The sequence below is a fragment of the Mus musculus genome, chromosome 11 (assembly GCF_000001635.26).
Source record: "Mus musculus strain C57BL/6J chromosome 11, GRCm38.p6 C57BL/6J".
NCBI classification, from domain to species: domain Eukaryota; kingdom Metazoa; phylum Chordata; class Mammalia; order Rodentia; family Muridae; genus Mus; species Mus musculus.
The window spans coordinates 33,054,567-33,076,699 of NC_000077.6; positions in this window are offsets into that span (position 1 = coordinate 33,054,567).

Consider the following 22,133-nt stretch of genomic DNA (forward strand, 5'->3'; position numbering starts at 1 on the left):
GGCCCAGACTGTCATGGAGAGAAACTCACAGTAGCAAGCGCACATGACAGCGGGTTACACTAAATCCACTGTCAGGAGCAGAGAGGTGGCTGCTGGGCTTAGATGGCTTTCTTCTTTTTATTTAGTACAGAATCCCACCCCCATGGAGTGGAGTGCACCAGTCATGATGCTCCCTTTTAGATATGCCAGAGGCTTGCCTCTTAGGCCTTGTAAAGTGAACAATAGCAACCAACACAGAAATCAACTGTCCCATCCCGCTTCAGCCGAAAGGTACCTTTTAGCCAATTTGTAGCAATCAACTTAGTACCACCTTCCTTCCCAAAGCCCTGCCTTTCTTCCCACAAGAGCCTGGTCCACAAAAACTGTATACAGGACTTTCTTTAAATAAACTAAAATCTTATAAGTCAACTCAAAGTATCAAAACTAAAATCTTATAATTCAACTCAAAGTCTCAAAATGGTTTCAGCAAGTCACTCGGGTAAGCCCTAAGTAAATATTTAATTGATAGACACTCCAGGAGTGGTCCAGGGCAGGCCCAGGATCTACTCATTCGACAGATGAGCTCTGCCAGCCATCCTTAAGGCTCACACCGCTTTCATTCTCATCCTGGTAGCACATGGCACCACATGGTTTCAGATGTGTCAGCCAAATATCACAGTATCGAGAGGAAACAGAATACTCACAATTCTTGTGACTCCCTCCCAGGAGAAATGAAACTTCCCCCAAAGTTCCCACCTTGTATTCCACCCATATCATTGGCCCGAGGTAGGTCACATGACCACTCCCTAAACCAGTCACTCGTATGAAGGTTAACTCAGATTAATTGACTTAGACCAACTACTTTGGATAGAATGGATGCTTTAATGAATGAAGACAAGCAATTTCATTGCCTTCCACGTTGGGACAACTTCTGCTCAAAGAAATCTCTTCATGCTACATATCTGTTTAATATGTGTGAGCTTCTCGTGACTGTATAATTGAAGAGGCAAACTCAAGCAGGTATTGTCAAGTGCTCTGAATTATGTTTTTGCTATACTATGTCACAGAGGATTTATGAGACCAGCACTATCCTCCGACCACTACACCGCTCTCCTCCTGCATAGCTCTCAGATCACACTACAGACAATGCGGAGAAGGAAGCAGGTAACAGCAGCATGACCAGACAGTACACACATATCCCATGTCTGCCCTGGGAACTCTGGAAAGTGCTCATTATTACCTCTCACCGGTCAGGGAAGCCTCTGGTTGGAGTAACAGAACACTCACAGACTAGCAAAAACTTTTCTCCTAGAACACGTGTCCCCTTGGAGTAGCAGATCAGCTTCATCGTTGGATATTTCACCATTCCTAGTGTGCACACTTTCGTTTGGAAGCTCATTGGCTCCTCACTGTAAGCTGTAGCTGTAACTGTGATGCTTAAAGCAGAAAATAAAGGAAATAATGTTTTGCATAAACCTCCAATCAGAACTTCTGGTCAGAATTTTAATGGGTCAGAATCTGTCTACATGTCAGCTCCTGATCAAATCACTAACTTAGAGCAAATATGATACGTGCCAGGACAGCTGCATCAGCAAGTGGGTAAGCAAGCTGTGTTTGGTGTGGAGCATAGCTATTTGATGGGCAAATAGCAGTGCCTGCCACAGGCCTACCGTGCGATCTATAAATCAGAAGTCCCAAGAGGTTGAGATACTCAAGGTCACCTCTGCTGCCGAAGCTGGAAGCAGGAGTCAAGTCAAAGCTGAGAGGTTCCAGGTCAAGAACCTTTCCCCAGCGCCATGGCAACAGGTAAGGCTGTAGCCCTTGAACTTATTTCATGTGCATTCCTGCATCTTCCAACAGAACTCTACCTGGTCATCACCAAGTATGGATGAGACTCCACACTTGGTGACCAGCTGGCTCTCCTGCAGATGCAGTTAATCAGAGTAGGACTTCCAGATTGTATCTGAGGCTACTCTGATGCATCTTGGCTTCATCCATCATGTGGCCATTAACACCCAACTGTTAAAGGGGATGCCCACTCCCCTGTTTGCACTGAGCCATTTTTATGACATCTAGTGAACAGGAGAAAACAGCTACAAGGGCCATTTATAGACTTAATCTTGGGGCCTATGATGATATAAATGTTTAATGCTTTTTCCATGTGTGGGCTGCTGGAAGTCATGTGCATAAACCTAGCATTGGCAAAGAAAGGCCTGACATAGGAGGGTCAGAGTCACAGCAAGAACATGAGTGATTCTGGCTAGGGAAGCTCATCTCTCTCAGACGTTTGCCTACTTCAGGATCCCAAGCTTGGACCTCTTCTCTTTGGGCTGCTCTCACATTCCTTGTTCTGCTCACCAACACCTTGGAGGAAAAGAACTAATTCATATCTATGTTTGTTTGTTTTTTTTCAGTGGCTAAGATCTGGTACAAAATAGGCACTCAGAAAGCCCACACATGAATTGATGAACAACTGGATGATACTGAATGAATGAATGAATGAATGAATGAGTAAAAGAATGAATGATGTCAACAGGTATCCCTCCTTTGAAAGAGGAGAAGCATCTGAATCCCACATTCCTATCAGGTCTTATACAAATGAAAGGACAACTGAAAAGTTGCCAGAAACTTCCATTTCACATTGTCTACCCATGACCAACCTTCCGTCAGAACTGAAGGTATGAAAGAAAATGCAGCACTTAGACACCCAAGTTGGCGTGCTGAATGGAGCTGCCCACAGGGAAGCTGATCGGGTGCAGTGGGATCATCCCGGGGAAAGGAAACCGGGCTAGATGTTTTAAAGCCATGAAGAGATGCTAAGGTGTTCTCAAGCCATGTGTGTCTCACATTAGAACATCTGTGTCTCATCTCTGTACTCCTTGGTCACTGCTGAGCTTCAGGTGACACCTGGGATGGCTGGCTAGTGAAGTAAGAGATGGCACAGGCAGAGGGGATTCCAGCTGTGGACATCCAAGTCCCCTGCCTCAGCCAGTTTGAAGACTGTGATGCTAGTTTATGGCATGAATTGTCGTCTGCTCTGTGCTACTGTGGGAAACCTCATGCCTAAGTCAAGATTTGCCCAAGGAAGAAGGGATGGGGAGGGAAAGGGAAAAGAAGGGGCAGAAGAGCTAATCCTTTCTTCCATGCCTCTCTGCCAAGGATCTGGGCTTCCTCCTGGTGTCACACTGTTTCACACAGATGCTTCTGGAGGAGATGGTAATGTCACACGAGTCCATGATGGTCACACACTTGAGATAATGGGCAGTCATTGTGAGGAAAACCCATAGTTGAGCTTACAAACGAGTGTTTCCGAGGTTGCACGGAGGTGACACCAGTAGGCTATGGCACTTATCAAGGCATGATCACAGATGAACTCTTGACCCAAGGTGCAAGAAACCGATGGTGGGGAGGTGGAATCTCCATTTGGTACTCAGCCTATAGACATGCTAACCTCAGTCATTGCCCTTGAATCAGCACACCCTAGGGCTCCTAGTTGTGCTTAATGAAGGCACAGGAGGTTGAAGCCTGGACACATTTGAAGAAAGTACAACAAGAAAAGCCAGTGTACCTTGCAGTCTCTGCTAATTTTCAGGGTATAGCCTGCAATACCCTCAGTGGATGGCTAAAACCATCAAGTGCCAGCCCCTCAGTACACTACAGTTTTCCTATGCACAACCTGTTATAAAAAGGATAACAATGGGCAAAGAGATGAAACCACTGTAATACTATTCTTCAATAAAGAGTTTTTAAAGATTTTTAAATGTTTATGTGTATGTGTTTTCTTGCATATATGTGTGCGCACCATGTATATGTAGTGCTGAAGGACTCCAGAAGGGGGCGCTGAATCCCTGAGTTACAGATAGTTGTGAGAGGCCATGTGGGTGCTGCGAACTGAATACAGGGCCTCTGCAGGAACAACCAGTGCTCTTAACCTCTGAGGCAGCTCGTTTGCTCCAAATGTGATTAAACTCGGTAATTGTTTACATCTAGAACTTTCCTTTTAATATTTCCCACACTAGTTGATCATGGGTAGCTGAAATCAAAGAATGAAGGTCTGTGGATGGAAAGCAAGGTGTTATGTGTCTCTGTACATTAAAAAGGGGACAGAGACAGAGGAAAGACAGGGATGACAAAAGCTATGAGGCATGTATGGGCTATGTGGGGACATCATGAAAAAATATCTATTTAACTTTATTTAAAGAGACTACAACTTCACCAGAAAGCAAAGAAATGCAACATGAAACAAGACGTCAGTTGCCTGTCACCAGATAAACAGAACTTTAGATTTAAAAGAATATAAGACCCATGCTGTAGAGGTGACATCTGGGAGCACCCAGAGCTGGCACAGAGATCTGGGAATGCAAACACCTTTGGGGAAATAATTATACCAAAGATTTTTAAGAGTGTTCAAGATCTTTGACAGAGTGCTTTTATTTATTAGCATCTACATTAGGGGGAAAAGGTCATTTGAAAGAAAAGAAGATAAAATTTCAATTACCTATGGCAGTTTAAAATTAAAACAACTAGGCAGATGCCCCCTGCCACCCTGGCAATGGGGGAAAAGACACTTTGTTGATGGTGTTGTGCTTTTCTCAGTCATAACAGAGCGAATGGCAGTCCTGTGTTCATCCTAGCTCGATGCCTGGCTCAGTAGCCAAAGCTGTCGTATGCCAAGGAAATCATAAAAATCAAGTCAAATCAAATCCAGACAGTACAGTGATGGAGGAGGAAGAGAGAGAGACCTGCAGATCACCATGCCACACACATACCTTCCCTCCAGCACACAGAACAGGTGAGCAAGAGACACTCGCTTGCCACCATGCCAAGGAGCTCAGACGGAGGATGTCACCCAGGGGTCCAGCAGCTGTGGATATGTATGTGGTGTTCCAATGGGAAGAGAGAAGAAGTGGAACACCTGAGCGTTAAGGAGAGAGAACGAACCTGAGACTGGAGGGTGAAGAGGAGAAGCCTGTTGTGTGAAGCCAGGCACACCACCTACGGCATAATAAGGTCCCAGCCCAGGCTGCCTCTGGGAGCCATGTTTGGGTCCGTGGCTATGTGGCAGCGACAGGGGGGTCAGTATCAATGTTCATTTGTTAGCACTGGAAAACATGGGGATGTCCCTGGTTAGGATAGCTACAGGGGACCACATAGATGTCCAGTGGCTATGCATCGCTGGCCTTGGCCCTCACTGCATGATGTGGCACTCTATAGAGCTGGCTCTGTGCCTCGACCCAGGCATCACAGTGGAGCTGGTACTGGTGGTGGGGAGTGCAGGTGAACCAACCCTGAGGGCATGAGTGAGGGAGAGCTGGCCCCACCAACCCTCTGCCGTGAAGTGGCCTGAGGTAGGGGGTGCCCTCTGCTCCCTCGCCACCTGCGGCAGTTGGAAGAGCTGAGCTGAGATCATGAGAGCAGAGGAACTGCTCCTGCTGCTGCTGCTGCTGCTGCTGCCGCTGCCGCTGCCGCTGCCGCTGCCGCTGCCCCTGCCCCTGCCCCTGCCCCTGCCCCTGCCCCTGCCCCTGCCCCTGCCCCTGCCCCTGCCCCTGCCCCTGCCCCTGCTCCTGCTCCTCATTGGCTGCAGCACTTGAGGGGCAGGCTCTGCACCTATTCTGGACAGCACAGCAGAGCTGGCCCTAGCGGAGGGGGCGTATTTGAGCAGGCTCCAAGGGCATGAGTTCCAGAGAGCTGGCCCTGCTGCATGTCTGGTGTGAGGTGGCCTGGATGTGGGTGATGCCCTCCCCCTCCTCATCTTGCTACTTACAGTAGCCAGGAGAGCTGTCTTTAGGGTTTGGGGAGCATGTAAGCTAGCCCTCTCCACTCACTGTCTGTACCACTTGAGAGCCAGCCCTGTATTTCACCTGGGCAACACAGTAGAGCTGGCCCTGTTGGAGAAGGCACGAGGGAGCCAGCCCTAAGGGTGTGAGATCCGGAGGGCTGGCCCAGTCCCTCATAGGCTGCAGCACTTAGGAGGTTTGGGTTCCAAACCTTGACTGGGCAGTACAGTGGAACTGACTCTGGAGGTGTGGGTGCAGGTGAGCCAGTCCCAACACCTACCTGGGTGGTGGCCTACCCAGAGCAGAGCTGGAGGGCTCACCCTGCTGTGCAGATGAGGGAGAGCAGGTGGGCTGACCAGCTCAGTTTCCACCCAGTCCAGGTCCAGAGCTCCGAATTGGCCCATCCCCCACATCTATATCATCTGTGAATTGTTGGAATATGTGAAGGGGTCAGTACTGCTGATCCAAAGCTGTAGGATCTTCATGACCCAGGGCAGCAACAGGAGCACGGGGGCGGGGGGGGGGGTGCTCCCAATGGGGATCCGGTATTGATGGTGTCACAGAGCCGAAGATCTCAAACCAGATCAGATTTGTTCTGATCTGTTTTGTACAAAGAACATTTGCAAGTGCAGATGTGTGGACAAAGGGATAGACTGTGACATACTACAGCTTTTTACGATTAAATGTTTTTTATGCCTTTTTGTTGTTTTATTTTGTGAGGGAGGTTTCAAGAGCAAAGTGGGGAGATGAGAGGATGGGAAGATGAGCAGGACACAGGTGCATGGTGGGAAAAGGAATTAGCCAGGTGTACTGGCATACACTTGTATTCGCAGCACCCAGGACACTGAGGCAGGAGAATAAACATGAGTTTGGGGCTAACCTGGGATATAGTATTTTATACACACACACACACACGCACACGCACACGCACACGCACATGCGCGTATCAAAAGACAAAAAAAATGAAAACTAAAACAACTTAAACCTTCAGTAAGATGCCTGTGGAGACACAGCCAAATGATGTTACGCAAGTGTATGTGACTTGTATAAAGTATTGATCACATAATATTAAAAGGTATGAAGATGGATGTGTAGCATAATCCAAACCTAATAAAAATAAAACGTAAACAGGAAAGAGATCCCCAAAATGTAAGGACCTGGAATTGGAGGCCCTGTGATTCCCTGGCTGTGATCATAGTCAATCAACAACAGATTCTTAACACTGTACAACTCAAGGGGTGTAGGGAATAGACTACAGCTTAAATAGACAACAAAGACCAAAGTTGTGGGTGTTTACAGCACCCAGTATCTATGTCATGAGTGATAAGTAAGATGAACTGAAAACAGGCACACATCTGACATCTGGCCCCTCCCCACCTCCCTCCCCACAAAATGGTCCTGTCTCTGCTGGAATGGTAGCAGTGGAAGCCAACACATCCACACGGTGCACAGAAGGGGTGTGGCAAAGACACACTCTGTGGATGAGCTCTGTGAAACACCAACCACACAATGCCAGAGAGACGCAGCACCCCTTCCGGCTTGGTCTTTAGACAGTGAATCTAGAAATATTACACGGCAGATGAAATGAAAAGGTCAAAAGGTCACTTGAAAAGCTGTCTGAAAACAGTATCATGTGGGACTGAAGTGTTTGCTCATGAGCAATGTGAGCTTGACACATGTATGTAGCTCTATATAAATTTAAATAGATGTCAGTGAAGGAAGTGATCCCTGGATGGGGGAAACAGTTTTAAGGATTTGAATTTCTACATCCTGGCCTTGTGAACCTCGTGTTTAGGGTATTATGCCTGTAGACTAGCCATTGACCTCAGACATCTCTCTACCTAGTATTGGAGGCTCCATCTCCTCCTCTGTAAAATGTGTACAAGGTCTCTGGGCCATCACTGCTCATCTACCAAGTCCTCTCACTCTATTCATACTTGACAAGGATCGTCCTCTCTATCTTAATAATAAGATGATGAGTGCTGTAGTGGTTATTCCTGGTTGTCAACTTGACTATATTTGGAATGACTACAATCCGGAATTGGAAGGCTCACCAGTGACCCTTATCTGGAGGCTTGGAGATCCTTATCTGGATCTTGGTTTGAAGATCTTAAGCCATAGTGGCTATGGATTCCAGAAGATTGAATCTCCGAGTTTAAGGAACACACCTTTAATCTGGGCTACGCCTTTCATCTGGGATTAAAGGTGTGGTGGGACACACCTTTAATCTGGGCTACACCTTCTGCTGGAGACAATATAAGGACATTGGAAGAAGGGAGTCTAGCTCGAGCTCTTGCTCCTTCGCCTGCTTGCTGCGTGAGACTGAGTAACTGCTAGATCCTTGGACTTCCATTCACAGCTGCGACTGAACAATTGTTGGGAATTGGGCTGCCGACTGTAAGTCATCAATAAATTCCTTTACTATTTAGAAATTATCCATAAGTTCTGTGACTCTAGAGAACCCTGACTAATACAGAAGTTGGTACCAGGAGTGGTTCTAGAGTAACAGAAGTACAAGGATGAATCTTTTAAAATTCTGGAATTGGCTTGTTGATCCACCAGCACTTTCAACTATTGAAACCTCTCCAGATTCTCTCCCTCCTGGGAGCTCAGAGAATTTTGAAGACCCATGGTTGAAACTATATTCCGAACTTAAAGAAGCTAATGCCCTTGATTTTCTTAATGAATTAGGTGATTCAGTGCACAAAGCTTTCTACAAGATGGGGAAAAAATCGAAAAATGATTTTACTGGCTGGCTGCTCTTAGTATCTGTGGAAAAAATGATGAATGAAAGGAAGGAGTTGTGTGATAAAATCGAAAGGCTCCAGACACAAGTAAACGATCTAAAAGTTGCTAAGTGTGTCCTTGAGGAGAATCTTCTCTCTTGTAGCAATAGAGCTCAAGTTGCAGAAAATCAAACAGAAACTCTCATTGTAAGGTTGGCTGAACTACAGCGAAAATTCAAGTCTCAGCCTCAGAGTGTGTCGACAGTTAAAGTAAGGGCTCTAATTGGCAAAGAATGGGATCCTACAACATGGGATGGGGATGTGTGGGAAGACCATGTTGAAGCTGAGAATTTTGAATCCTCAGATTCTCAAGGGTTTGCCCCACCTGAGGAAGTAGTACCCTCAGCCCCACCTCTTGAAATAATGCCTTCCCCACATGAGGAAATTAATTTTGCAGAGTCTGCTCACGGCCCACCAATAGTTTCTTCTAGACCTGTAACCAGACTCAAAGCAAAACAGGCTCCTAGAGGGGAGGTAGAAAGTGTAGTCCATGAGGAAATTCGCTACACTACTAAGGAGCTTAATGAGTTTGCTAATTCATTCAAGCAGAAACCTGGTGAATATGTGTGGGAATGGATTTTAAGGGTGTGGGATAAGGGTGGAAGGAACATAAAACTAGAGCAGGCTGAGTTTATTGACATGGGTCCTCTGAGCAGAGATTCTAGGTTTAATACGGAAGCTCGCATAGTTAAAAAAGGTGTCAAAAGTTTGTTTGAATGGTTGGCTGAGGTGTTTATCAAAAGATGGCCTACTGGAAATGACTTGGAGATGCCTGATATTCCGTGGCTTAGTGTTGATGAAGGGATTTTAAGACTTAGGGAAATTGCAATGCTAGAGTGGATATATTGTGTAAAGCATAATTGTCCACAATGGGAAGGTCCAGAAGATATGCCTTTCACCAGCTCTATAAGACGCAAATTGGTGAGAGGGGCACCAGCACATTTGAAGGGTTTTGTTCTTTCCCTTTTCCTTGTGCCAGATCTTAGCATTGGAGATGCTTCTGCTCAATTAGATGAATTAAATTCACTGGGTTTAGTTGGATTCCGAGGTAACAAGGGCCAGGTGGCAGCACTGAATCGCCCGAGACAAGGTGATTCTAGTTATTATAATGGACAGCGTAGACAAAAGAATGTTTATAATAACATACCCAGTAATGGTCAGCACAGGAGAGGTGAAATTTATAATGGCATGACTCGGTTGGACCTTTGGTACTGGCTAACCAATCATGGTGTTTCCAGGAATGAAATACATAGGAAGCCTACTGCATATTTGTTTGATCTGTATAAGCAGAAAAATTCTCAAACAAATGAAAGAAAGGCTACATTAGATCGTGGTAAACAGCCAAATGAAAGAAAGGCTATATTAGATCGTGGTAAACAGCAATCTCGGCCAGTGAATCAATTTCCAGACTTGAGACAGTTTGCAGATCCAGAACCCCTTGAATGAAGGGGTGGCCAGGTTCCGCTGAGGAAGGATCTTGATAAGACACTCAAAAGTTTTGCTGTTACCCTTTCTCCAGTTCTTCCCCAGAGGGACCTACGGCCTTTTACAAGGGTAACTGTACACTGGGGAAAAGGAAATAATCAGACTTTTCGGGGTCTGCTGGATACTGGTTCTGAGTTGACACTGATCCCAGGGGATCCCAAGAAACATTGTGGCCCTCCAGTTAAAGTAGGGGCTTATGGAGGGCAGGTGATTAATGGAGTTTTGACTGATGTCCGACTCACAGTAGGTCCAGTAGGTCCCCGGACACATCCTGTGGTGATTTCCCCAGTTCCAGAATGTATAATTGGGATAGATATACTCAGAAATTGGCAGAATTCTCATATTGGTTCCCTGAACTGTAGAGTGAGGGCTATTATGGTTGGAAAGGCCAAATGGAAGCCTTTAGAGTTGCCTCTGCCAAAGAAAATAGTGAATCAAAAACAGTATCGTATTCCTGGAGGAATTGCAGAAATTACTGCCACTATCAAGGACTTGAAAGATGCAGGGGTGGTGGTTCCCACCACATCTCCATTTAACTCTCCTATCTGGCCAGTGCAGAAAACAGATGGATCATGGAGAATGACAGTTGATTACCGAAAACTAAATCAGGTAGTAACTCCAATTGCAGCTGCTGTACCAGATGTAGTTTCCTTACTTGAGCAAATTAACACATCTCCTGGCACCTGGTATGCGGCTATTGATCTGGCAAATGCCTTCTTCTCAGTACCTGTCCATAAGGACCACCAGAAGCAATTTGCTTTCAGTTGGCAAGGCCAACAGTATACCTTCACAGTTTTGCCTCAAGGATATATTAACTCTCCTGCCCTGTGTCATAATTTAGTTAGAAGGGATCTTGATCGTTTGGATCTTCCACAAAATATCACATTGGTGCACTATATTGATGACATTATGCTGATTGGAACAAGTGAGCAGGAAGTAGCAACCACTTTGGACTCATTGGTAACACATATGCGTATCAGAGGATGGGAAATAAATCCAACCAAAATTCAAGGACCATCTACCTCAGTGAAATTCTTAGGAGTCCAGTGGTGTGGGGCATGCAGAGATATTCCTTCTAAGGTGAAAGATAAGTTATTGCACCTGGCCCCTCCTACAACCAAGAAAGAAGCACAACGTTTAGTGGGTCTATTTGGATTCTGGAGACAACACATCCCTCACTTGGGTGTGTTACTTAGGCCTATTTACCAAGTGACTCGGAAAGCTGCTAGCTTTGTGTGGGGCCTGGAACAGGAGAAGGCCCTTCAACAGGTCCAGGCTGCTGTGCAGGCTGCTCTACCACTTGGACCATATGACCCAGCAGACCCGATGGTACTTGAGGTGTCTGTGGCTGATAGAGATGCTGTTTGGAGCCTCTGGCAGACCCCTGTAGGTGAATCACAGAAAAGGCCTTTGGGATTTTGGAGCAAAGCTCTACCATCATCTGCAGACAACTATTCTCCCTTTGAAAAACAGCTCTTGGCCTGCTATTGGGCCTTAGTGGAAACTGAACGTCTGACAATAGGACACCAAGTCACTATGCGACCTGAATTACCCATCATGAGCTGGGTACTATCAGACCCTGCAAGTCATAAAGTGGGACGTGCACAGCAGCAGTCTATTATCAAATGGAAGTGGTATATACGTGATCGGGCCAGAGCAGGTCCTGAAGGCACAAGCAAGTTACATGAAGAAGTTGCTCAAATGCCTATGGTTTCTACTCCTGTTACAATGCCATCTGCTGCCAAGCATGCACCTATAGCCTCATGGGGTGTTCCCTATGATCAACTGACCGAAGAGGAGAAGACTAGAGCCTGGTTTACTGATGGCTCTGCACGTTATGCAGGCACCACCCAGAAGTGGACAGCTGCAGCATTACAACCCCTTTCTGGGACAACCTTGAAAGACACAGGTGAAGGGAAATCTTCACAGTGGGCAGAACTTCGGGCAGTACACATGGTATTACAGTTTGTTTGTAAGAAGAAGTGGCCAGATGTACGATTATTCACTGACTCATGGGCTGTAGCCAATGGATTGGCTGGATGGTCAGGGACTTGGAAAGATCACAATTGGAAAATTGGTGAGAAAGACATCTGGGGAAGAAGTATGTGGATAGATCTCTCCAAATGGGCAAAGGATGTGAAGATATTTGTGTCCCATGTAAATGCTCACCAAAAGGTGACTTCAGCCGAGGAGGAGTTCAATAATCAAGTGGATAAGATGACCCGTTCTGTGGACAGTCAGCCTCTCTCCCCAGCCATCCCTGTCATTGCTCAATGGGCACATGAACAAAGTGGTCATGGTGGTCGAGATGGAGGTTATGCTTGGGCTCAGCAACACGGGCTTCCACTCACCAAAGCTGACCTGGCTACTGCTGCTGCTGATTGCCAGATCTGCCAACAGCAGAAACCAACACTGAGCCCCAGATATGGCACCATTCCTCGAGGTGACCAGCCAGCAACCTGGTGGCAGGTTGACTACATTGGACCACTTCCTTCGTGGAAAGGACAGCGTTTTGTTCTTACTGGAGTAGATACTTATTCTGGTTATGGATTTGCCTTTCCTGCACGTAATGCCTCTGCTAAAACCACCATTCACGGACTGACAGAATGCCTCATCTATCGTCATGGTATTCCACACAGTATTGCTTCTGACCAAGGAACTCATTTCACAGCCAGAGAAGTACGACAGTGGGCCCACGATCATGGAATACACTGGTCTTACCACATTCCCCATCATCCTGAAGCAGCTGGGCTGATAGAAAGATGGAATGGCCTTTTGAAGACGCAGTTACAGCGCCAATTAGGTGGTAACAGCTTGGAAGGCTGGGGTAGAGTTCTTCAGAAGGCAGTATATGCTTTGAATCAGCGCTCGATATATGGTACAGTTTCACCCATAGCCAGGATTCATGGGTCCAGGAATCAAGGGGTGGAAAACGGAATAGTTCCACTTACTATCACTCCTAGTGACCCTCTAGGAAAATTTTTGCTTCCTGTCCCCATAACTCTAGGTTCTGCTGGCCTAGAAGTTTTGGCTCCAGAGAGGGGAGTGCTCCTACCAGGAGCTACAACAAACATTCCATTGAACTGGAAGCTCAGACTTCCCCCTGGTCATTTTGGGCTTCTAATGCCCTTAAACCAACAGGCTAAAAAAGGAATAACAGTGTTAGGAGGGGTGATAGATCCAGATTACCATGGGGAAATTGGATTACCTCTTCACAATGGTGGTAAGCAAGATTATGTCTGGAGTGTAGGAGATCCCTTAGGGCGTCTCTTAGTACTACCATGTCCTGTGATTAAAGTCAATGGGAAACTACAACAGCCTAATCCAAGCAGGATGACAAAGGATGCAGACCCATCAGGAATGAAGGTATGGGTCAATCCTCCAGGAAAAGAGCCAAGACCTGCTGAGGTGCTGGCTGAAGGTGAAGGAAATACAGAATGGGTAGTAGAGGAAGGTAGTTATAAATACCAATTAAGGCCACGTAACCAGTTGCAGAAACGAGGATTATAAAGTAATATGAATGCCCATTGTAAATTTACTAATGTGTTTGCGATTGTACGAGGGATAGTTATATCATGTTAGGCGTATTTACAACCTTGTTATTGTTTCATGTGAACATGAGATATTATTTGTGTCAAGTTGACAAGGGGTGGATTGTAGTGGTTATTCCTGGTTGTCAACTTGACTATATTTGGAATGACTACAATCCGGAATTGGAAGGCTCACCAGTGACCCTTATCTGGAGGCTTGGAGATCCTTATCTGGATCTTGGTTTGAAGATCTTAAGCCATAGTGGCTATGGATTCCAGAAGATTGAATCTCCGAGTTTAAGGAACACACCTTTAATCTGGGCTACGCCTTTCATCTGGGATTAAAGGTGTGGTGGGACACACCTTTAATCTGGGCTACACCTTCTGCTGGAGACAATATAAGGACATTGGAAGAAGGGAGTCTAGCTCGAGCTCTTGCTCCTTCGCCTGCTTGCTGCGTGAGACTGAGTAACTGCTAGATCCTTGGACTTCCATTCACAGCTGCGACTGAACAATTGTTGGGAATTGGGCTGCCGACTGTAAGTCATCAATAAATTCCTTTACTATTTAGAAATTATCCATAAGTTCTGTGACTCTAGAGAACCCTGACTAATACAAGTGCCAAGGATGTTCAGGGGTCTATGAATTCCACTCTACTTCCCTTTGATGAGTTGCTTTTAAACCAGCAGTTCTCAGCCTTCCTAATGCTACAACCCTTTAATACAGTTTCCTGTGTTGTGGTGACCCCCCCAACCGTAAAATTATTTTTAATGCTACCTCATAACTGTAATTTTGCGACTGTTGTGAATCATGGTGTAAATATCTGACATTCAACCTCAGTGAAAGGGTCATTTGATCCTCAAAGGGGTTGTGAATTGCTGTTTTAGGCCCTGAATTCTAGGCCCAAAATAGAAAGAATATGAAAACAGATCACTTGAGGAGCCCACTGTCTGTATGTACCCAGGCAGGTCTGGAAATCTGTATCACCTGACTTGGCTTTCCTCTACCATCCGCCATTTATAAAGCACCAAGGTACTGCTAAAGGCCAAGACAAGGGATCAGGGGTCCTAGTCTGCCTGGAGCTTCAGGCACACTGAGGGGAGTCAGACCGGAAAGTAGATCTTTATAACACAGTGTTGCTATTTGTTCTACCTGACAACGAACTGGGTACAGCACCCCAATAAACCCATCTCCTCATCCGTGAAGCATGGATTACAATAGCTCCTAGCTGGGAGCACACTGAAAAGCTAAAGCAGACTGCTGTGGCATTGAAAACAGCACTTACAACATGCATGCACTGTACAAGTGCTTGAACCATGTTAGTTTATTTAACATTAGTGTTGCTATCACTGTTGCTGTTAAGCAATGGCCACTGGGAAGCTGGGCAGTGGTGGTGCACATACCTTCCACCCCAGCACTCGAGAGTCAGAGGCAGGTGGATCTCCATGTCCGAGGCCAGTCAGGTCTACAGAAGGAGTTCCAGGACAGCCAGGACTACATGGAGAAGCCATGTCTGGAAGCAAACAAACAGACAGACAAAACAACACATTTTTTGAGTCCAAGTCCAGCCTGTTCTGCAGAGTGAGTTTCAAAACATCCAAAGTACTAGGGATACAGAGCAAAGACCCCAGTGCAGCCTGGAGGTGGGAAGGGGTGGACAACACTCCCTGCAGAAAGTGATGTGCAAGTAGAGGCCAGAAACCCAACTAGGAGTTCACTTTGCGAGTGAGAGGCCTGTGCAGAACTGAGCAACAGCAGACGCATGCCGATAGCTTCTCAAAGCCCAACTTGTCAAAACACAGTGGGGAGATCAGAAAAAGATGAGGGGCTGGAGAGATGGCTCAGCGGTTAAGAGCACTGACTGCTCTTCCAGAGGTCCTGAGTTCAATTCCCAGCAACCACATGGTGGCTCACAACCATCTGTAATGAGATCTGATGCCCTCTTCTAGAGTGTCTGAAAACAGCTACAGTGTACTTACATATAATAAATAAATAAATAAATCTTTAAAAAAAAAAAAGAAAGAAAAGAAAAAGATGAGAGCCAAGGAGGAGGTTTGAAAGTGACCTTGGGGTCTCTGGGGGCTTTAAATAGGGCAATGCAATATCGCATCCCTAGATGGAATGGGTTGAGAGGGGCTGCCTGGAAAGATGGGTGGCGGCCGCCATCAGTGGGAGGAAAGACAGGTCCCCACACCAAGGCTTAGGGGACAAGTGGAAGTTAATGCCCAGGTCCCAGAGACTTAGAGGCTTTAGGCCGAAGTAGGTAGCATCCAAATGGAGGAAGAACGTAAGCAGGCCAGGTGAAGGAGGCTGCCAGCTGGAGTCATAGAACATTGGTTTTAAAATGTTTTAAATGTCTCCTATTTCAGGTCTGTATCCATAACAAGATAATGGAGGCCCTGGTCTGTTTAACTATCTGGGAGTCCCAGGGACCTGGTTCCGGGTGGGTGCTCAGTGAATGTGTTCTCGACTCTGGCCCCTCCCAGCTACCAGCCGTTGCACTGGGCTGAGCCCCTGCCAAGCCCTGTACCATGGAAAACCAAACCACAGTGGGTTTCCAGAAATGTGGAAAACATCCCGCAGGAATCTATCATCCCCAGGGCTCTCCTGGCTGGGGCAAGCCAGGCTGGTGAGGACTGTTCAGGGATGCAGGCCATGGTTGCCCAGGACACCACAGTGGCCCGTGGGGAATGCTGGAAAGAGAGCCTAAGGATAGAAAGGCTGGCTGGGAGCCCAAGTCTACAAAGGATGCTCTCGCAGCCTCTGAGCTACACAGTAAGGCCAGAAGTCTGAAGGCCACGAAAAGCCACAGCTCAGTTTCATGCCTCCTTATCCCAGCATACACACACACACACACAAACATACACACACACACACACACATACACACACACACACACATACACACACACACACACATACACACACACACACACACATACACACACACACACACATACACACACACACATACACACACACATACACACACACACATACACACACACACACATACACACACACACACACATACACACACACATACACACACACATACACACACACACATACACACACATACACACACATACACACACACACATACACACACATACACACACACACATACACACACACACACATACACACACACACACACACACACACACACACACACACCTCTTCACAATTTGTCTAGCTAGGTACTGGGTACCAGGATGTTCATCCTTTGTAGGCACATTGTCTCTCACAATCCTCACACAGCTCTCAACATGAAATGACTGACATATAAGAAACAGAGACTCCAGGAGATGTACTCACTCACCCTAGACCTCACAGCCAGTGGGGAGGGTTGGGGGATTCGAACCTGGTATTTGGGATCTCAAAGCCTTTAATTTTAACTACCAGTCTAACATCCTTAGAGCCTGTAGCCAGTGGCCCTGAGGTCAACTCAACATGCACACATGTTTTATTTGGCCCCAACACTGTTTTAAAAGGGGGGAAATTTCACATAAAAATCCAGATTTCCGGCTTCTCTTTAGAAACCAGATCTGGCCCACATTTCCGGAGGACCACTATTGGCTAAGCAGAGAAGCAGCTGCCCCTTGCATTAGCTTATGCTTTTCCCATCCAGCCCCAACCCCAACCCCAACCCCAGCACCTCCTTGATGTCCCCGGCTTGCCTCTTGAAGGCATGAGAACGTTGTCTTCCAGGTCTGGGAATGCCTCAAGGAGAGAAAGCCCATATCCCAGTATAGAGACTGAATCTTATCTCCTTTCCTAGCATTTCTGCCTCTCTCTCTCTCTCTCTCTCTCTCTCTCTCTCTGTGTGTGTGTGGGGGGGGGGCCTGGGACCAGTGGCCTCCTCCTCTTCCTAAGCTTTCATTCCTTGTCTTTAAATGGGTGCCCTAATTTTCTTTTCTGTTGCTGCGATAAACACCATGACCATAATCAACTTGGGAAGAGAAAAGTTGATTTCATTTTATAGGTCATAGTGCATCATCAAAGAGCACCAAGGTGAAGCAAAACCACAAACAAATGTTGCTCCCAAGCTCATCTTCAACTACATTTCTCAAGCAGCCCAGGCTTAAGAAAGCCTAGGGATAACACTGCCCACAGTGGGCTAGGCCCTCTTCTCTCGATGAGCAGTAAAGAAAATGCCCCGCAGATAAAATACAGGCCAATCTGATGGAGGCAATTTCTCAATTGAGAAGTGCCAGTCTCAAGAGAACAATCTTAAAGAGCTGCACAGAGAATTACGTGAGCCCCCAAACTCTGGGCTGGAGCCCCATATACCCACCTCTCTCCTCCCCTTTCTACTAAGCATAATAGCTCATGCCAGGTTTGAGTGGCTTGAACTGGGTGAAGGCTCCCTCCAGAATAATTCTTTTAAAAAGCTCTCAAGCTTGGATTTGCTGGTTTCCCCCTCATCTGCTGTCTCTTCAGAATGCATGTTCTGTGAGGAGAGGGCGATGACCACGTTTTCATCATGTGTGCCTCAAGTACTCAACACAGACTGGAACAACCTTTGGTGAGGCTGGCCCTACTTCATCCCTCAGCCCTTTTCTCTTCTCTGCCTATACTCTGATCTCGTCCATCCTTAGGTTGTGAACACCATTTATATGCCGGTGGCTTCCCACATACATACCTTGAGCCCAAACCTGCTGCTGATCTGAGACCCTATTGACCTGTGTACATGGCATGGTTACTACACTTGAACAAGAATCTCAGATTCAGGGCTGGAGAGATGGCTCAGCGGTTAAGAGCACCGACTGCTCTTCCGAAGGTCCTGAGTTCAAATCCCAGCAACCACATGGTGGCTCACAACCATCTGTAATGAGATCTGACACCCTCTTCTAGAATGTCTGAAGGCAGCTATGATGTACTTACATATAATAAATAAATAAGTCTTTAAAAAAAAAGAATCTCCGATTCAACCAGCCAAACCTAACCTCCAAATGTCCCTAGACCTGGCTCTACCCACAGTCCTCCCTTTTCCAGGAGATGGCGTTATTCTCCTGGCTACACAGGCATCAGTCAAGGAAATCATTCCTGAGACCTCACTTCCTGCCACTCACTGATGGAATCTGATGGTTCTTGCCACTTCCAATGCAACCACCCTGGGCCAAGCCAGCATCACCTACTCCCTGGATTACTGAGATAACCTTTCCAACTGGCGCTCACATTTTTGTAGCTTCTGACAGGTTATTCTGTACACAAGACTTGGAGTGGTCCTTCAAAACTCAGTAGTGGCACATGCCTTTAATCCCAGCACTTAGGAGGCAGAGGCAGGCAGAGTTTTTCATTCCAGGGTAACCTGGTCTACAGAGTGAGTTCTAGACAGCCAGGGCTACACAGAGAAACCCTGTCTCAAAAAGAAAGAAAGAAAGAAAGAAAGAAAGAAAGAAAGAAAGAAAGAAAGAAAGAAAGAAAGAAAGAAAGAAAGAAGGGAGGGAGGGAGGGAGGGAGGGAGGGAGGAAGGAAGGAAGGAAGGAAAGGAAATTAATTAAATAAAATAAAACTTAAGTTGGAGCGCATGTCTCTGCTCCAGTCCCTGGCCTGGTGCCCATCATCCTCAGAGTGAAGGCCCAAGTTCTGCACAACAGGTTTGGGCCTCACTGCCCTCATATAGTCGTTCCTTTCCCTTGCAGGGTCAGAGTCGCTAGGAGGGTCTTCACATTAGAAAGGACTAGAGCTCAGGTTCTGGTTTGACTTCAAGGCTTTTAATCGTTCTGCTCAAATGTCCAACTTTCCAGCAAGTCTCACTGATGTCCCAGACCTGCAGCTTCCTTGTAAAAAATAGACAGATCCTCCGTACCATGGATGGCGATCTTTCTAAGACCACACCCAATATCCGATGACTTCAGGATGGACTTGGGCAGAACAGCATTTCAGCTACTTCTCTATTCCTGAGTAAAGAGAGGCCCTGGGGAGGCAGATTAATGTGCAGAGGATGAGTGAACGGATACACAAACGCTGGTCAGACAGACAGAAAGTAGGGGAGAAGATACAGGAAGGTGAGCGGAGGGTTGGGAGGTGGATGGTGATCGAGGAGACAGGTGGCTGAAAACTAGGTAGAAAGTGGGCAGATGGATGAGTGTATAGGTGGACGGTTGCTGGGTGGGTGGTTAGAAGGATAGTGAGATGGGTGGATAGATGGACGGACAGACAGATCAATAGGTGGGTAGATAGGTGTGCGGATGAGTGGAGGACTGAAGAAATAAACTAAAGAATTAGTTCACGTTTAAACAAATGGAGTCAGGATGGGAGAGAACATAGTGCTGAGCGAGTTATTTGCGAGCCCTGCTTTAGAGATGGAGGACTGAGGTGATCTCATCCGGCTGAGCCAATGGCCTTCTGAGAGGTTAGTGAAGCAGGGGACAGAGCCCAGACTCTGGGACCAGACAGACTTGGCTTCAAGCCTTGTCACTTCGACTAGCTACATGACGCTAAGTCCAAACATCCTTGGGGCTTTGGGGATAATATAGTCCCCATCTCTGCAGCCACTGTGACCTGTAAATGAGATTCGTATTGACAAGTTCTAAAGTGCCTGGCACACAGTAGGTGTGCAATGATGGTACTGCTGCGGTTTTGCAAAGCCTAAGCCCGAGAGTGGCCTTGGCCAGGTCTGGCACCTTGGTGTAACTCCCTGTTTTGAAGCTGCTCAGCAGCTTTGATGAAGGGAGCCAGCAGCCCAGGCCAGAGGCTCTGTCTGTATCTACCACTCTCCAGGCCATCAGCGGAGTGGTCCAGCTGGCAGAAACAAGAGCACAGGTCGGGCTGGCTGGGTCTAGGTGCAGGTGGGCCTGGCTCTCTCCCTTCCTGACCGGTTCGGGGGGCCTTTTCTGGGGACCAGCCACCTGCCCTGCCCCACCCAGAGAACTTGGCCTGAAGGTCCAGAGCCCCAACTTCTCAGGAAACTTGCAGACAGGAGAAACTTTCCATCCACACTGCAGGAATTTTGTGCAGAAAGGGGGAAAAAAAACTAAAGCCCTTCATCCTTTGGCCTCGAAGAGAATATTTCTTTTATGTGAAACTGGCAGGGAGAAAGGTTTGAGATTCTTTCTCCTTTGCCTAATTGATATCAACATGAAATATTCTAGTGTTGTTTTAATAAGACTTGGTTTTCCAGCAAGAGTGAGGGGGAAGCTCTTCTGGATCAGAATATTTTTAGCAAAAATATTTTGCTTGAATCCTCCCTGCTCGCCCCCCCTTCCTGCCCTGGCTTCAAAGGCACAGCAGTGTGTTCTGGGGTGCTGCACCCACACTCCACAGCCCCCTCCCCTGCATGGCAGGCTGGCCGGCTGGCCAGCCAGGAGTGCCGAGCCAGGAAGCTATTTTTTCCAGAAGCAGCATCTGGCTCCTTGGCAGTCACACAAGCAGTTGTGTTGGCAGCAAGGCTGGCCGGGGTCTGTCGTGTTTAGGCTGCTGCCTGGCTCACACCCGCAGACACCATGTTCTCTCTCCACATCCGGGAACCTTCCTGCCCTACCCCGCCCCAGCCCCCCACCTCACAAGGGTGGGGGCTCCTCAGAGCACCCTAGCACTTTTGGCCCCAGAGACCTACCTGAGATCTAGCACTAGCCAGCTTGACTCTTGGCAGGTGGTTTAGACTTCCTGAGTCCTCCGTTTCCCCTGGTGGGAAATAGGATCCTTGCCACAGTCTGCCTGTCTGGTCTGACCCTTACCTGACTTTACAAGATTCTCATAGCACATGAAACCCGTTACGAGCATGACCTCCTGAGCAGCATCCAGAGTCTTTGCAACCCTGGGGCCACTGTAGTGGCTACATGCAATCTCCTAGTGCATCCAACACTTAAACAGCCACAACTCATTCTGTTCGACTCGATACCCAAAAGCCATCTTCTTTAGGACAGTTTCTCTTAGCTCTAGCAACCCCCAACCAGCTATGACAGCTCCTGGGTCCAGCCATGACAGCTGCTGGAGCCTTTCTATAGAATACCTAAAATACAGTGCTCTGTGCATTTGATGTTCTTCCACCTAGAGGCTTCATAAGAGACAAGCTATCATCTGTCTATCCAAGGGCTTTGCAGACTACTGCAGGTAGATGAGAACTATGCCAGCCAGCCCTCCTTGAATGCCTCACAGTTCCCTTATGAGCAGCCCTGGGGAGTCAGCATGCCCCCAGACAACCCTCAGGGAAGAGAAGAAAGGCCGCTAATGTTAACATGTCCTATGAACCCAACGTGTCAGACAGAGCTTGCCCTGTTTCCTACATTCTCAGGTTTGCCTAACCCTTCAAGGCAGCCATCATTAGCACTGATTTGCAAAAGTGGGTGCAGGGACACTGAAGGGCTGCCCATTTCAGAACAGTTGGGATATGACATGTTCTGTATAGCTACACTGTCCTCTTTCCCTCTCCTTGGCTAGTGCCAAGATAGCTTGAAGTGACAGCAGGGTACTGTGATAAATATCGGTGACAGCTCCTGTGTGGAGCCCGTTGTACTGAGCTGGGTGCTTACATCCATCATCTCACCAGACTTTTTTCAAAGCGGCCTTTAAAGGAGATGATTGTCATTAGACCCCATCACACAGATGAAAACACTGAGGCTCACA